Source organism: Myotis yumanensis, unplaced genomic scaffold, assembly GCF_028538775.1.
Source record: "Myotis yumanensis isolate MYYU_CA2020_CCGP unplaced genomic scaffold, mMyoYum1.0.hap1 SCAF_14, whole genome shotgun sequence".
Lineage (NCBI taxonomy): Eukaryota > Metazoa > Chordata > Mammalia > Chiroptera > Vespertilionidae > Myotis > Myotis yumanensis.
In genome coordinates, this window is record NW_027223765.1 from 17,097,894 (window position 1) to 17,115,666 (window position 17,773).

General features: G+C 44.5%; 1 protein-coding gene across 5 annotated transcripts in view; it reads right to left on the minus strand.

The window, feature by feature from the left end:
• Nucleotides 1-17,773, minus strand: part of RARB (retinoic acid receptor beta) — an 851,244-nt gene that overhangs the window by 55,674 nt on the left and 777,797 nt on the right. The window lies entirely within an intron of this gene.

Below are 17,773 nucleotides of genomic sequence, written 5' to 3' on the forward strand. Positions count from 1 at the left end.
GGGAGGCCCTGGCCCAGCTTCCCTGGCTGAAATATGAGGGCTCCCACACACGAGGTGAGCACTGTCCCTCAGGGCTCCCAGGAGGAGGTGAGGGAAAGAGACTGCTTTGAGCTTCCAGATTACTGGATCTCATCTGATGGACTGAGGTGGCCAGGATTGAATCACATGGTAGAAAGCGAGCCCTCCCCCACTCCTTCTCTAGATAAAACTAAGCTTGAAAGAGGAAAACATCTGGGTGGGTGAGTTACCTCAGCTCAACATAGAAAAGGACTGGTTCCAGACACAGTGTGTGGCAGGTGCTGGAATTGCTCCTGACCCACAACCCTAGCTCAGTGCCACTAAAATGCTGTAAGGGGGCTAGGGAGTGGGGAGTGGGTCTCAGGCCCATGGTGCATAGAGTTGTCTGTCCTCCAGAGGGCGCACCTGAGACTCTGCTCACACTCCCGCCTCAGCCCTCCCACAGTCCAACTTGGCTAGAGCTAATTAGTGCTGGAAACCCGGCACGCTGTCCTTCAGGGGTTTAATTGACCATTTCAAAACTGTGTGACAAACTTCCTTGGTCTCCATGTTGGCCAGGCCCTTTCTCCAGGATCTCGATGCTTGGCTTCAAGTCTGTCTTCCTTCCTCAAAATCCACCAGCCTCTTTACTTTCCTTTCTCCTGGTGCCAACTCCCCAGACATTACCCATTAGTCAAACATCGGTGTTTGGCAAGCATTTCCTGGAGGCTCTGGCTCAGCTCCCCTCATCTGCAGGCCTCCCGCCCGGCTTTGTGAGGGGCCTGGTCGCGGAGCAAACGCAAGGCTCATTATGCTTTGAATAGGAGAGACTGAGGTACAGAAACAAACAGTGAGAAATCTGGGGGGGGGGGGGGGGGGGGGGGGCCGAGGGGAGGCTTTTCTTCTGTGGTTTACAGAGTGAATTGTTTGTTTGCTTTTTCTCAAGTTCTATAGAAGCAAAGATAATTACTGCAGTTAATTTTTATCCACTCAAGGAGAAATAATCACATGTAGGTTTGTTAGAGGAGTGCCAAGAACATCCAGTTACCGAAAAAAAAAAAAAAAGCCCTGCTTGCCTTGAGACATAGGGTAAAATAATTGTCCTTTGTTCCACTTACTATGTGCTTGGAAGGATCTGGACTATATGCTTCCTATATATACAAGCAAATCCTCTCACAGCATACTCCTGAGGCCGGCTTAGCCCCATTCTGTACTTAAGGGAACTTCAGTTCACAGACAGCTTGGGGTTGGTTAAAACTGAGCCCACAGCTAAGCAACTTCAAGGCCCTGTCTTCTTGACCTCTATGCTAAAGGGGATTGGTCTACTTGAAACATACGATTATCTTTTCACTATGTTTCTAGTGCCTCTCCACCAAAGGTCTCCCAGCTAGGTCTCCCTACAGAGGAAACTGAGTCATAAAGGGCCCACTGCTAGGTTGACATCAGCAAGCAGATTGCAAGGAATCCCTGGAGCCTTTGCCTCACTGAGGAACGATGCTAGGACAGTGAATGTTTAGGGTTGAGGTGCAAAATTTTGCTCAAGTAATTACACAGAAAACCAGAATTTGGAGGGCTGGCTTGTTAGAGTAGACTTTGAAGGTTCCAACTTGGGTCAGGGAGAGAGTCATTCCTGCCACTGACCTGCTGTGATCTCAAGCAAGTGCTCTGCCTTCTCTAGCTTCAGGTTCCTCATCTACACAAGGAGCTGGATGGTGTCAATCTCAGTTGACAGTCCTAAGGATTAAAGGACAGAGCCTAGGAAACACAGCCACCACACGCCTGGTCCAGTGCAAGGCTCCACAGAAGCTGGTTCTCCACACACCCTGCTCTCAGGAACACACACACACACACACACACACACACACACACACACCCCCAGTTGTATACCTAACCACAAATAAGGTTTTCTCTCAAGATCATTGGTGAATAATATACCTTCACTAGTAGAACTCTATCACTAAAATCATGAGTCATGGGAATCTAGGAACCCTTTTGAGGAAGGGGAACATCTCGTAGGCACTAGCATCCTATTCAAAGACGTATCACTAAATTCTCTTTAAAGGTTGAGATTGGTCTGCCGGAATTGTACTGAAGGCCAGTGAATTAGCATGCATGCATGCATGCATCCATCCATCCATCCATCCATCCATCTAACCATCCATCCATCCATTAGTCTTTCCACCCAGCCACCTACCTATACATCCATCCATCCATCCATCCATCCATCCATCCATCCATCCATCCCAGTCCAACATTCCCCATGTGCCTTTTGTGTGATATAACATTGGTTCTATCTCCAAATTTATTTGTCTGTAAAGACAATGAAGGCAAACTTTCCTACTTCAAGGAGCTTTCTATTGAGGACAGGAGACGGGCAATTTGGTGTGACATCAATGCCTGCCTTTAAAGTCCCCTTGTCTGCATCCAGCCCCTCTCCACTCCTTACACTCCAGGTCCCTCTGCCCCTTACCTCAAGATGACACCAGCCTGTTTAATTTTATCTTTTTTTGCCTTTAAGTGAATATTGATTATTTTACCCCAAAATGGACAGGCCATCCCTGCATCTTTGGAGTTTTATTTCCATGATAGAAAGATGTTTGAGTGCTTTTTCCCTATCCATTTAACACCACACGTATGTGGACTTTTTGAAGAGCATTGTCAGTACACTTTATGAGGTTAGAACAGAAAATGTTCCACATAAAGTATAATTTCTGATTGTATCCCCAGAGCCATCAAAGTAAACCTTTTCAAAACGGAGGGAGAACAAAAGCTTCTTTTGAAGGTGGTCTGTTCATCTGAGGTTTTAATTCTTACCTTTATGAGATGAAAAAAGACTTGTGTTAAATTGCCTAGGAGACTCATCTTGATTCCAATCAAGATGGAGAAAATGGTGGGCACTGTGAGGCTGCTGGTCGCTTTTCAAATCTCACCCTAATTTCTACTGGGAAAAAGTCCTGATTAAATTATCCTTTGATCTTTTCTTGTAGCCAACACCTTGACTAAAGAGACCTTAAAAGGACTAATGCACTTCATCTTTTTTGGTTGTTGTTCGATCTGATATTTCAAGGAGTTACTTTAAAATGAACGTTTATGCTGGGTGCCGTGGTAACAGAAGTAGGTCACCCTGATTTGGTTGCGCGTCTTTCTGACTCCATTAGAACTGGCAGGTGAGTACCCAGGCTCAAATTCCTAGGAAAGTGAGTGTTTGCATCAGCCACATGTGGTGGAGAGCAAAAGGCAGCGTTCCATTTAGCTCTGACTGCAAAATGCTTCTTAGGTAACCTTGAGAGTTCCCGTCACTTTTCAAATAAATTCCCTCCCAGCTGCAAGGAGCCACCTCGACTGTATTGAGGACACGGCAGCGAAGCCCCACAGAAAATTAAATGCATCGGCCTTAGGCATTGCCCATAGGATGTAATGCTATACCTTTTTAAGAAACAGTTTTTAAACTATTTTATATGGGAATGGCAATGAGACTCCCCCCTCCTCACTTCTATTACTAAAAATGGCCCATTTAAAAAATTATGCCATGGTACTAATAGGTCCTGTGCAAGAGAAAAGGAGTTTGTAAGAATCACTGCAGAAGTTTTGTGGTTATTCTTTCCCTGTTTCAATTCTGCAAGTGTGAGTAAGGGATGATTCTTTTTAAAAAATGTATTTTTGTTGATTTTAGAGAGGAAGGGAGAGGGAGAGAGAGATAGAAACATCAATGATGAGAGAGAATCATTGACTGGTTGCCTTCTACACGCCCCCTACTTGAGGATCGAGTCCGCAACCCAGGCATGTGCCCTGACCAGGAATAGAACCATTGTTGATGCTCGACCACTGAGCCACCCCAGCCGGGCAGGGCTGATTCTTTATTCAAGTAAGAAAGTGATAGGTAGGCTATCTTTCCATCATATTCAAAGAGCATTTGTTGAGCTTTTTTTTTTTTTGAGGGAACAACATAAAGTACATGGGGCAAACATGGTTCCTGACTTCTAGATGCTTCTAATTTGTAGTTTACTCAGCTCAGCTGGTGGAAATGCACTCCCAAGAGCAAGATGCTATGGTAATACGTGCACTCCCCTCAGAATCAGGGCACCCAGGTTCTATTTCTGGCACAACTACCACAAGCCAGTGACATTAGCCATGCCATTTTAGTTCTCAATCTTATATTCCTAGGTCTTTAAATAGGATTTGAAAATAGAATCTCTCTTGCTTGCTTCACATGATACTTGCCAACATCCAACTACCTCAAGGTGACTGCTCATGTTATAAAAGGATCATTCACTTTACAAAAAACTTACCCCACACATCCTTTAAACAGTGATTGCTCCACACGCACCCTATATCTGGAAATTTTTTCCCCCTATTTTTAAGGAGCTGAATTATCCTGCAAGGGGCCAGAAATCAAGCAACAACAAGGGCAGAGAGCCATCCTGCTGGGCAGACATCTCTGAGCTCACACGTGAAGAGAGCATGTTTCTGATTACCTTGGCAGAACTTACTGGAAACCAGTGATATTCTCAGTGCATTCAGGCACATGCTTATTTTGATACTACTATGTATCAGGCACTCGGTCTTTTAGCGAAGTTGTCACCCATTGAGACGTTTGTGTTAAACCTGAGCTCTGGTGACCATGAGAACCTTCTAGATGACACCATCACCATGTGGAACAGAAGCTGGATTCTGACTGTGCGTTCATTTGTCCTTTACACAAGGCCTATGGGGGCCATGCCCTGGATAATACCTTGGAGACCAAGCAGCCTGCGCCTCCTGCTCTCTGTACAGAACCCTGAGCCAAGAATCTAGGGCCACAACCCATGATGCCCAAACACATCTCAGAGTCCATTACAGACACGGACGAGGAGGGCAGGACAGGGACACCTCAGGAATGGAGATGCATGGAGATGCTGGGGAGCCTCTGAGAAAACCTGCTGGTCTCTCACTTCCACAGGGCCGGGCTTCCAGACTGGAATTGACTGCAGGGCAGACCTTCCTCGTGTTCTCTATTACTGCTCCTATATACCTTCCCAAGGTGCCCTCATACTTTCCTTCTTCCCCCGCCTCCCACGTGTGCTGACCACATGGAGCCAACACTTACTTCCTCTAGAGTCCCCCAAAGTGACTGAACCTGCCGCCTTTCCCTGGAGAACGTCCATTTTCATGGGATTATAAAGAAAAGCTTCCTGCTAAGTCAGCGGTTCTCAACCTGTGGGTCGCGACCCCTTTGGCGGTCGAACGACCCTTTCACAGGGATCGCCTAAGACCATCCTGCATATCAGATATTTACATGACGATTCATAACAGTAGCAACATTACAGTTATGAAGTAGCAACGAAAATAATTTTATGGTTGGGTCACAACATGAGGAACTGTACTTAAAGGGCCAGAAGGTTGAGAACCACTGCGCTAAGTGGAGAACACTTGAAGTTAAGGATGGGAAGCCAGCGATGAGTGGGCTTTGCTTGGGACTAGGGCTGTGGGGATGGGTGTATATGGACACCTACCCCTAGGTATGCCCGGCTTCCCGTGCCTACTTGGGGCTGTTTACACCCATTCTCTTAGCTTCTCCTTTCCCAACTGCAGTCTAGGAACACAGGAAATACAAGTCTCATGATTGTTAAATCTATACATTCATGCTGGGTCCCTAGAAATTGTGGAGCATAAAGTTACAACTGTACTTCTCTGATTCCATCCGAGCCTACAGCTCCTCCTCCTGACCACTTCCGCTTCAAGTATTTTATATCTTTTCTTGGGCGAGGTAATTAACCTCTTTGCGTCTCAGGCATTTCAGCTGTAAAATGGTGATCCTCTTTTATAGCAGGCCATGACGGCGATGTTCAGAGCTTCCCCACATAAAAAAGTGACACATGAAGAAGCAGCAGAGAGAAAAGTCAATCCCGGTACATCATTATGTTAGGAAACTTTATGAGGAGCAGAGCCCAGCACGAATTAGGTTTCACTGCAATTGTGTCCTGGAGCAAATATGATTTTCAATGAAGAGATCTCACCCACTCTAATGAAAGGGCTGTTACAGTCTATTGGTTCAGATTGGGCGATGTCTGGAAGGACTCCTACCAATCACTGCCTCTATGCTCGCTTTTCAGATGTGTGGTACCCAGAGAGGTTAAGTGACTTGCACATGGTCACCCAGTCAGCCTCTAGATCTCACCTTGGGGATTCTGAGTGTAGTGCTAACAGGCTGCTATTACATCAAAATACAGAGGACATATTCATATCTATTGCACAGATCTCCGTTTTTCAATGAATTACAGCCCAGCAGAACCACAGCCCCGGTGGATCTCTCTCTCTCTCTCTCTCTCTCTCTCTCTCTCTCTCTCTCTCTCCCCCCCCCCCCCCCCTAGAAACTGTCACAGGAATCACTTAGAAGACTGTCAGCTCCTGCAGCAGCAAAGTACCCATGTTGATTCGCCTTGAAGCAGGTAGGTCTGTGATGAGATCGGATGTGCTGCGATGTTTGGAGCACCCCCGGTTCTACACAATTTGATTCTAGGAGGAAGTTCTCAGAAAGATGGTTGCTCCTTTTAGATGAGCAAAGTTTGAAAATTAAGTAGGTCGGGAAGTTTTGCTGGGCCAAGAACATGCACAGAGTACATTTCTCCACTGGAGATGTCTCTGCACTGTGCAAATGGGAAGTAGTTTTCAGGGGGAAAATCAGTGCCCTGTCCACTGTCTGATGTGTATGTGTGTGTGTGTGCGCGCGCGCGTGTGTGTGTGTATGTGTGTGTGTGTGGGGAGGTCCCGGACGGAGGTTCTTCTGCAGCTTTGGGTCAATAAAATTAACCACAATTATGTCTTCTGTTTCTTCAGCATTGTCATCTGTCAAACGATTTTCACTTTTTCATACGTCTATCCTTACAAACTCCCATAGATGTGGAAAGGATAGGAACGTGTATCTTCATATTACAAGTTACAAAACCTGTAAATGCCTTAGAGTCCATCTTTAAAACGGGCCACGACACCATGCTAGCTCATTGAAACCTATTTGTTTTAATTTCCTCTTTGGTAGTTTATAATAGGTACCAGTGAAGAGTAGTATGTGTATTAGAGTTGATGTAAATGTTAAAGCATCTCACTGTATATAACTTACGGGGTTTAATGTAACAGGACCATTTACACAAAAAATGTCATCCTGAGACTCTACCCATTCTAACTATGGTGCTGCTGCTCACAAGTTTCTCTCTCCTTCTAAACAGTTTTCACAGCCAAATTCTAGCCAAGAAAATCAAACTATTTATTTATAGTCTCTACTTATTTTATCCACAAAAGAGCTATTGGTTGGATGTTTAATTTCTCATCTCTGTGTTTGTTTTAAAATTACATGGCTTGCAATGCCAGTGTGGCTCAGTTGGTTGGGCATCATCCTGTGCACCGAAGGGTTGCCAGTTCGATTCCCAGTGAGGGCACATGACCAGGTGGCGGGCTTGATCCCTGGGGGGAGTGGGGAGGGGCAAGGAGACAGCCAATGTTTCACTCTCACATCGATATTTCTCTCCATCTCCCCCTCTCTCTGAAAACCAATTTAAAAATAATCCTATATAGTAAAAGGCTAATATGCAAATCGACCGAATGGCAGAACAACCGGTCACTATGACATGCACTGACCACCAGGGGGCAGATGCTCAATGCAGGAGCTGCTCCCTGATGGTCAGTGTGCCAGAAGCTGGGCTCTCGGCTGGCGAGTGCAGCGGTGGTGGCAGGAGCAGTGGTGGGAGCCTCTCCCGCCTCCACAGCAGCACTAAGGATGTCTGACTGCTGGCTAAGCCATCAGTTGGACATCCCCCGAGGGCTCCTGGACTGCGAGAGGGTGCAGGCCCAGCTGAGGCCTCTCCCGCCCCTGCCCCCATCCGAGTGCATGAATTTTGTGCACTGGGCCTCTGGTCTAAAAATAAAAGTTACATGCTTTTATGATTAGCTGCATTTCTACCCAGAACAAAATCCTTTCATTTTCCTGCACCTAACATGAAAGGATTTTGGGGGTGGTGCTGGGAGATGATTTGTTTGTGAACTTTCAGTCCAAAGTTGAATTACATTTAGTCCCTACCAAATTATCAAGACATGACTGCAAGGCACATAACCGCTGAATAGGTCATATGAATTGGACAGAAATGAAGATAGAGTTACAAACTGCACATATGTTTGACATTGAACTAAATGCTCATAACCAGTGTTTGAATTAAATTGGAAAATTTAAAGAGAGTGAATGGCTTATGGCAGGGGTTAGCAAACTCCTTCTGTAAAGGGCCAGATAAAAAGTATTTTCATCTTTGCGGGCTATATGGTCTCTGTTGCAACTGCTCAACTCTGCTGTTATAGCAGGGAAGCAGCTGTAGATGATATGTAAATGAATGTACATGGCTGTGTTCCAATAAAATTTTATTGATAAAAGCAGGCAGCAGGCCAGGTTTGGCTCACAGACTTAAGTTTGCTGACCCCTGGTCTATGGTCTATTAAATTGAGGTTAACATGGATGTCATCCCCAGACATCAAGATGTCTAAATGTATGGGAATGGATTTGTTTCTCCCTGGGGTAACAAGCAAATGCAAAACAGTAGTGGCTTCTATTTTCTCAACCATTTCTATCTAAAGCATTGTCAATACCCACTGTTACTTAGCCTAAAGTATTAGTTAAACAGAGAAACAGAAGTTTTACCTCACTCAATCTAAGGGGGAACCTCTTTTTTTTAAAAAAAATAACTTTTTTCTTTTATTTATCATACAACTAACAGATGTGTACTGAGGTGAAATAATAAAATAAAAATACAGATAAGCTCAAAAAATATAACAAGACATTTTGAGCTGTATCATCCAAACTTTGTTGTTTTTTAAAAATAAATATGAGATCAAACTATGCATAGTCTTGTTTTATATTTTCTAATTTAACAATAGATCCGGTTTTTGTTAATTTTAAAAAAAAATGCAATATCATTAATCATCAGGAAAAATGCAAACTAAAACGACAATGAAATAGCACTTCATCCCTAGTGGAATGTCTAAAACTAAAAGGACTGAAATATTGAGGTTTGACAAAGAAGTGGAGCAACCAAAATTCTCACACACTGCTGCTGGAGTGTGAAATGGTAGGTAATCCACTCTGGAAAACTGGCCATTCTTTATGAAATTAAGCACATGTATCCTTATGGCCCAGTAATTCCAATTTGGAGTATATACCCAAGAGAAATAAGTGTCTATGTCCCCTTTGGAAAACTGGCCACTAAAAAAATAAAATTAAACACATGTGTCCTTATAACCCTGCAATTCTACTCCTGAGTATATAACTAAATAAATGTCTATGTCCCACACAAAGCATGTACAAGAATATTCATGGCAGTTTTATTCATAATGGCCCCAAACAGGAAACAGCCCAAACATCCATTCAGCTGAGACTTGCATATCCATAAATGGAATAGCAGTAAGCAAAATAAGAAGCAAACAACTAACCAACACATGTACCAATATGGAAAAATGCTACAAACCTAATGATGAATGAAAGACACCAAGTACAAGATAGTACAGACTGTAGGATTCCATGTATGTGAAGTTCATCAGCAAAACTAATCTCTGGTGATGGACATCAGGACAACTGCAACCCACCCAAATCAAGATCTAGAATATTCCAACCCCAGCAGGTTTCCATAGTCTCTTTCTAACATCTTGACTTGAAAGGTGGTTAGAAGGATGCAGGCATTTATCAAAACTTATAAAACAGTGCATTTAAGATCTGTCCCATGAAGAGATGGACATTATACCTTCATAAAAAGATAAATGCTCTAAAATAGTTGATTTTTGCCTTAAAAAGAAAATAAAATCAAACAGAAATGGAAGACAATATTTGAAGGAGCAAGGTGTTAACTAACAAAATCTGAAATGGAATGAGGAGGTGAGCCAACCCTTGTTTGATATGACAACCTTTATTGTTCGTCTCTTCAATGTCATGTCCATAGTTATTTCTTTTGGGGTCTAGAGTCATAACGATCACCATGGTTTTCTATGCCCTTTTTACTCCAATTTGGAAAACAGATGAGATTTAACTACCTGGAGGAGTGGCCTAAAGAAGAGCATCCAAAAATGTCAAGGACATCCTAAATAGCATCTCCCAGTTCTCACTTTATAAGGACCCCTGGGAGACATTCATCCCTGACATCTGGAAAAATCTGTGATCCTCCTGAACAGTGAGGCTGTTTTCATCTTGTGGACACAGAATTCTGCCTTGGACACTGCTCTCCCAGGGGCCCCAGAACCAAACAGAAGCCCTTGTCTGGCAAGTATTCGCTCGGTGCTCAGGTCGGACACCAAGGTTCAATTTCCTATGTCCCCTTAAGTCAATCAGGCTAACACTTAAAAAAATCTTTTGGTTGTTTTATTTTTTAAAAATTAAGATGAGCTTTCTGTAAATTCAGACCTTTTTTTTCAAATGTTAACAGTCTCACAGAGAAATTCCTCTGATGGCTGTAAAAAGATGTAGGGTGGCCTGGGTCAGGTGGCTCAGTTGGTTGCAGCATCGCCCCATGCACTGAAAAGGTTGCCATTTGATTCCCAGTCAGGGCACTTACCTAGGTTGCAGGTCTGATCCCCAGTGGGGGCGAGTACAGGAGGCAACTGACTGATGTCTGTCTGTCTGTCTGTCTGTCTGTCTCTCTCTCTCTCTCTCTCTCTCTCCCTTCCTCCCTCCCTCCTTCCCTCCCTCCCTCCCTCCCTCCCTCTTAAAGAAAATCAATAAACATATCCTTAGGTGAGGATTTAAAAAAAGAAAGTTGTCTATTCTACCAAGCTTTCTTGTTAACTTCTCTAAATCAGTCTCCATTTGATCACTTACTAGTTTAAAGTCCCACTGGCTTTCATGAATGAATCGACATGAAAACACATCGTGTGATGTTTTAAAATTTACGGCAAAAAGGAATAGTCAACTAATTATTAAACTAGATTCTACACAGGTTCATAAATCATATTTTGACTACATTACATATCTGAGAGGAATTTACTGACACTACTGATCATTCATCATTTCAAAATAACAATTCTTATGTTCTCTCTTTTTTTTAAAGCTGTTTATTATTTGATGGCTGAAATGGTTTTCCAAAACACAACAGGCTGTAAATGGATCCATGGGCTATTAATTTGCAGGGCATGGCACCGAAGGGAAAAGCTCGCTAGGTAGGTTGACGCAATTACAGGTATTACATAACCATGCTCACAGAACTCAGAGTGAATCAGGGATAACATCCCATCACTGGTGCTCCTCATGAATTCAGAGCTGCCTGTCATAAAGGTCCAAATCAGATGAAAAGGCCAAAGGCAGAGAAGTCAAAACACCTCCTGAATAAATGCTAATGAGTTAAAGGGGAGGATTCTTCCAAAGAGTGGGTGTATATTTCTCATCTGTGGTAACACGATTTCTCTATGCACAGCAGGGAATGGTCACCTATGAACACTACTTCCAAATTCCAATCTATTGTTTCCTTCTGAAATATATAGAAGGCCCTGTTTTATTCTGTGTTCTTTTATTCAACATTATGTCTAAGATTCATCCATGCTGACACATTTACCAGCAATTAGTTCCTTTTTTAACTGCTATGCACATTCCGTTATTTGAATTTGTCACAATGATTTACACATTTTACTGTTGATGACATATGGGTTGCTTCCAGCTTTGGGCGATTAGGAGGAATAGAGCTGCTGTGAACATTCTTGTCTGTCTTTGGGTGAGCCGATGCACTCACTCCTCTTGAGGATGTCCTTAGGAGGGAATTACTGAGTCACATGGGTACATTTAGCTTTAGGAGGTATTGCTGCACAGTTTTCCAAACTGGCCCCATTTATACTTCCACCATCCATGTAAGAGTTCTAGTTGCTTCACATCCTGCCATCACTTGGAATTGCCAGTGCTTTCACTGTCAGCACCACACTTCAATCTGATGGATGTGATTACTACTCAGGTACACAGAGCCAGGCACAAGGCACTCTTTGGGGAAACAGGGCTTTGCATTCTCAGAGCTGGAAATGGTCATCACTCTGGGGAATATGGGGGAAGCCATCTCCCAGGGACTGCACAGCCCAGGGACCCAGCAGGAGAAGTCCTGATGTCTCCCTTCATGAAATAGATCACTGGGCTGCATCCATTTTGGGGGGGGGGGGTACCTTCTGAGCCTGCATTTATACACACACACACACACACACACACACACACACACACTAGAGGCCCGGTGCATGAAATTTGTGCACAGGTAGAGTCCCTAGGCCTGGCTGGCGATCAGAGCCGATCGGGGCCTTCCGGCTGCTAGCTGGGCCCTTCCTTCCCTGGCTGCCAGCTGCCGGCTGGGGCCTTCCTTCATTCCACACTGCCCCCTCGTGGTCAGTGCACGTCATAGCAAGCAATTGAATTCCCAGTCTCCCAGTTGAATTCCAGAGGGGACACTTTACATATTAGTCTTTTATATATATAGATATGTATGTATGTTTTTGTTGATCTTTAGAGAGAGAGGAAGGGAGAGAGAGAGAGAGAAACATCCGTGAGAGAGAGAAACATCGACTGGCTGCCTCCTGCACACCCCCTACTGGTGATCCATCCCATAGTCTGGGCCTGTGTTCTGACTGGGAATCGAACCACCAACCTTTTGGTGCATGGGCCATCGCTCAACCTGACCACACCAGCCAGGGCTGAGCCTGCAAATTTTTACATTTCTGAGAGCTCAAAGTCCAAGAGCACCCCAGCCAAGTTTCCCTTCCGTTTACAATTGCTCAAGCATTTTGTCCGGACACTTTCGGCACGCAAAGTGGGAGTCCTCCACTCATTACGTTTTGCACCGAACCTCTTCCTGTCCGCGTTAAACCCCGAGTCGACAGAGTTTACTAGAAGCAACTGCTGTCTTTCCCTTTGGAAGGGCCTGTCATGACTGGCTTCTAAGCGGGTCCATTTGGAAACCCCAGTGAAATCCCTTAGCTCTATTTTAATATTTAAACAATGTTGCTGAATCAAAATACTGTTTATAGGCCTGACCAAGTGATGTTATCAAATGTGCCCCCAGAAGCTAAAACAAATTGGGGGGTGGGGTTTGCATCCACCAACATCAAAATAGCATTTTTGTCCTAAAATCATTTGGAAAACAAAGCAATCAGAAATAAAAAAAAAAATCCACAGGGATAGTTTCTGTTGGTGCAATGAAATGTTGGAACAATGAAGTGTGTCTTTGGGACAACAACATTCCTTCTCTTGGGGAAGCAGGGTGTTCACTCTACTTGGTCCCAGTCCTAAAATGACGCCTGTCTCCATTAATCAAGCTCATCGGATCATTGAGCAAATCTTTGTTGCCCAGTTTTCAAGGGAGAAGGATGAGAGAAATAACTGTGATAGTTACTGTTTTGTGAGGGCAGAGGGAGAGGAGATGGGTTTAAGTGCTCAACACCACTCCGAGAAGAGCAAATTCCTGACCGCACTCCATGCATGGATTTATTGAGCAATTTAGGTAGCCACCCTCCAGAGAATTGCTGTCACTGGGAGAAGGTACTTAAAGGGCCATGTTCATCGCCCCGGAACACAGGGAACGGCGGGAGAATTTCGGGTTGCTATTTTCACGGGGACATTTGTTTCCAAACAAAGGGCTCTCTACTAGCTCTTCTAGAAGCACTTGCATATTTATCCAGCCAACTCTCTGTGCTGGGGACTGTCTTTGGGCACTGAGGTTTTATCAATGTCTATTTCAAGCAGAATGAAAAAAACAGCTCAAGATGAAAACATAGGATATCGCCAGCCTAGAATGCGAGATGCTTCCTTTTCTTAACACGGCTGATATTTGGTTTCTCCCTCTCTCCTGCTCTGAAATTGCCACCTGTCTTACAATCTTCAGGGTGTCTCAGTTTAATTGCTGCTGTTTGCTTGTTAGTACACAAAATGATAGTGCACCTAACAAATTCTGGATTTGATGAACTATGGTGGTAGGTGTACACAGTTTTGAGAGAGAGAAAGCAGATCTTCTCTATTAGGACCTATTGGCAAGCTCCCTCTGGTCACATCCACCATGGAACAAACAAGGTCAAGGCTTCATGTCGTCAAAGGGGTAAAATGCTAGTATTCATATGGTGCCAATGAGGAAGGAGGCAAGGTGGAAAAGACAAAAACAGACTCATTATACCAATGGGACATCATTCAAGTCTCTAACTCTTGGAAAGATCAAATGGAAGTGCCTGATTTAGAATTTATATTCCTCAAATATTCTGTTTCCAACCTATCCCAGAAATTTCTATTAAGTACAAGGTATTGGACTTACAGTTGAGGAACCAAATAGGAATAGACTGAGACTGCGCTTGCCCTTAAGATGCTCACAACCAGTGCAGAGAACACTTGTACATGTTCGTTCTCTCTCTCTCTCTCTTTCTCTCTCTCTCTCTCTCTCTCTCTCTCACACACACACACACACACACACACACCCCTACTTACATACCTCCCTACCTCCTGGACTCAAAAACAACTTTGACTTTCAAAGTCACCCAACAGTTAGTGGCAACAGAGGTGCCACCACCATGTCACACTGTAGAGAGGTGAGAGTCATTCACACCTGCTCCCTGTTGTTAGAGAAGTGTGTTTGTGTGTTTAGGAGTGAGATGGGGATGTGCATCACAGGTAGAGAGAACAGCATGCACATCCTGAGGCCACACAATGCAACGGGCATGCTGAGTGCTAGTTGGTGGCTGGTCTGTAGGGCATTGTGGGGAGCTGACAGGGTCCTGGGTAGGCTGGGGCAGGCTGAGCCAGCTGTGCAGGGCTCTGCCCACGCTGATATGCTTGGAGCCGATTCTGTAAGGGATGAAGGGCTCTGCATCCCCCGTACAGGATCATCTGGCTCACAGCTGATACCTTGCTTTGTGGGTGTTACATCTGAGACCCTCAAGGACAAATGTCAAATCTGACAGTACCTCTTGTTTTGAGTAAATGGACCATGAGGCCAGAAGGAGCATTAGCTGCACTGTAGTCACTAAGGCCATATCAATAATCAAATCAGTCATTCCTAGGAGACCAGAAGGGGTCATTATCAGAGCAGGAGAAGAGTAACAAGAGCTAACACTTGGCTAAGAAATGTCTTTAGTTCCTATCATTAATTCATTCATTTATTCCTCCCAATAGCTGGATGAGGTAGACCCTATTATTAGAGAAGGAACCAGAGGCACAGAGATGCTCACTAACCTGCCCAAGATCACACAGAGCTAAGGGCTGGGCTGGATTCAAATCCAAGATGCCCTTCAAGTCTGCGCTTTAAGCCACAGCACTACCTCGACAGTCTTCAGAAGGGGAGTAAACAGTGCAACTGAAGGGCCCTGGTTCCTCATATTCCCCCCATCAGTTCACTAAATGCCTGAATCCCATACTGACAGTTCCACCTATTCATCGACCCTTCATCGTATCTGGACAGGACTAACCCCTGAGGAGCCAAGAAAAGCAAGACCCAGCTGCCCATTCTCCAGTCGTATACAGCTCAGGATGGGGGAAGGGCTGAGGAGCGGGTCAGTGGGATCCCGACCACAACTGAGGCACTACCAAGAGCTCTGAGGGGGCTGAGACACCCCTGCCCCCGATTCTGCCCTCTTCCTGTTAAGATACAAGAGCACATGACCAACTAACATATAAAAACAGATTTTTTCAAACTTCCATTCTTCCAGTACTACCTTCACCATTTTCACAGACTCACAGGCCATGATGCTCTTATGGTTTCTGTCTAACCTGATTTTTTTTTCTTAAATAAAATTTAAAGGATTTTTATATTCCTACTATAAAAAGTTGCATTACTCTCCATAAAGAGGAGGCTAAAAACTAACAAGGGTTTTCTGGTCGATTGCCTGTTTTTGTAAATAAAGTTTTATTGGAACAAAGCCTTATTCATTCATGAAGCTTTCATGATGCAATAGCAGATACAATCAACTAGTTGCAACAAACACCGAATGGCTTGCAAAGCCTAGAATACATACTGCCTGGCCCCTGAGGAAACAGCTTGCGCATCTCGGAAATAAATACAATTTAGTGTTGACTAGGTATGGTTGCCTGTTCTCTCTCTGTAGAAAAGGGGGATTAGCAAAGATTCAAGAGCTATTCATTAAGGCTGCTCTGGCATCAACTGAGATTTTCTCACTGGTAATAAAAAGGCTGAGTACTGAAAAGGGAATGGCTTTATCACTCCATGATTTGATATCAGTCCGTGCTAAAATTCAATACTCCCTAAAATTATGTTCCATATCACTGTATGCCGAGTTTGCACTGGGGGAAGTACTGCCTTAAACTAGTCCATATATCAAGTCCAATCATGTATGTAAACGATAGAATATGTGATTTGGGAGCAAAGATGGGCAAAGATACTGAAAAGTTTTTAGCACTAACAGCACACAAGAACTCTATTTGTCAATACCGGGCACTGGAGTGAGGCAGGACCCATAGGCTTAAGCCAGCTGTGCGACTTCAGGCAGGTCTCTTGGCCTGAATCTCAGGGCACTGAGGAGCATAACACTGTGCCTGTCCTACCTGCCACATCGGATGACCTGAAGTCTTGGCAGAGGGTGCTGTTGGTAAAACACTTTGTGACCATCAACTATCCTATTATCGCCAATGTCATCCCCAGCCTTCCCCCCGAAATGGGTGACAAAGGAGGGTGCTGGGAGGGAGGGAGACTCTGCCTTCTTGGCGATCCGGTGAGGGTTTGGCACTGCCCGGGAGACCCCACTGGCCTCACCTTGAGCTAACAGATGCAGGAAGGGGGCCAGGCGTCCTTTCTAACACCCCAGTTCGGTTTTCCCCATGGCATTGGGTTCCATGATACCAGGATCCGGTCCCGTTCTCTGATTACACATGTTTCAGCAGCTCCGGGCAGGTGAACCATCTGCCTCCCAGTTTCCAGGAGGCGAGGAAGGTGACTATTTATTTTGGAAAGGATGCCTTCAAGCTTTATTTTTAATGCTGTGACTTAATATCGGGGCTGTACACCTACCCTGTGGCGTTATCAACCATTCAGAACAAATAGAGCCCCCACACATCACTTTTCTCCTGAAAGGGGACTGAGGCTGACATTAAAAATAACAAAAAAAAAAAAAACCCCAAAACCAACAACAACGAAAACGGAGCTGTAGCAGCAGCAACGAGAGCAGAGGACAGAGCCTGTGTCCCCACTGGAGGAAGAACCCGAGAGAACACCTATCATTTATTTAGCACCTACTGTGTGCCAAGTACGGTGCTAAATGCATTATCCTCAGGAAATCCGATGCACAACACAATCCCGCAAGATTTCCACGATAAGCCTCATGTTGTAGGTTAGGTTGTTCCACCTGAAGCAAAGTGACGCGTCTTGCCTGAGGTCAGACAGCTAGAGAGTAGGGTTGGATTTGAACCCAGCTCGGGCTAACCCCAAAGCCCTCTGTTTCCCCCCTCTTCTCTGTCCCATTGTGTCATGGAAACTTCTCCTTTTTCTAAGGTGAGAATGTGCTGAGCATCCTGTTTCAGGGACACAGGCGGCAGGGAGAAATGTGTTAGTAAAGCTGAAGGAATTTTAATACTTCCTTTGCAGTCTGGGTGTTAATGGGCTTCAAGTCCCACAGTGGCAGTGACATCACCGGGCTGTCGGTACCCAAAGGGAATGTGTGTGTTTTCTAATCTCCTGGGCAGATGCAAGAAAACATTAACATTTGGCCAGTGGAAAGGGGCAGCAGATTTTTAGTTTCAAGCTCCGATGACATTTTTTAAAAATAAAAATATAAAGTTTCCAGCCTTTCATTGACTTTTGGGGGGGCCCTTTGG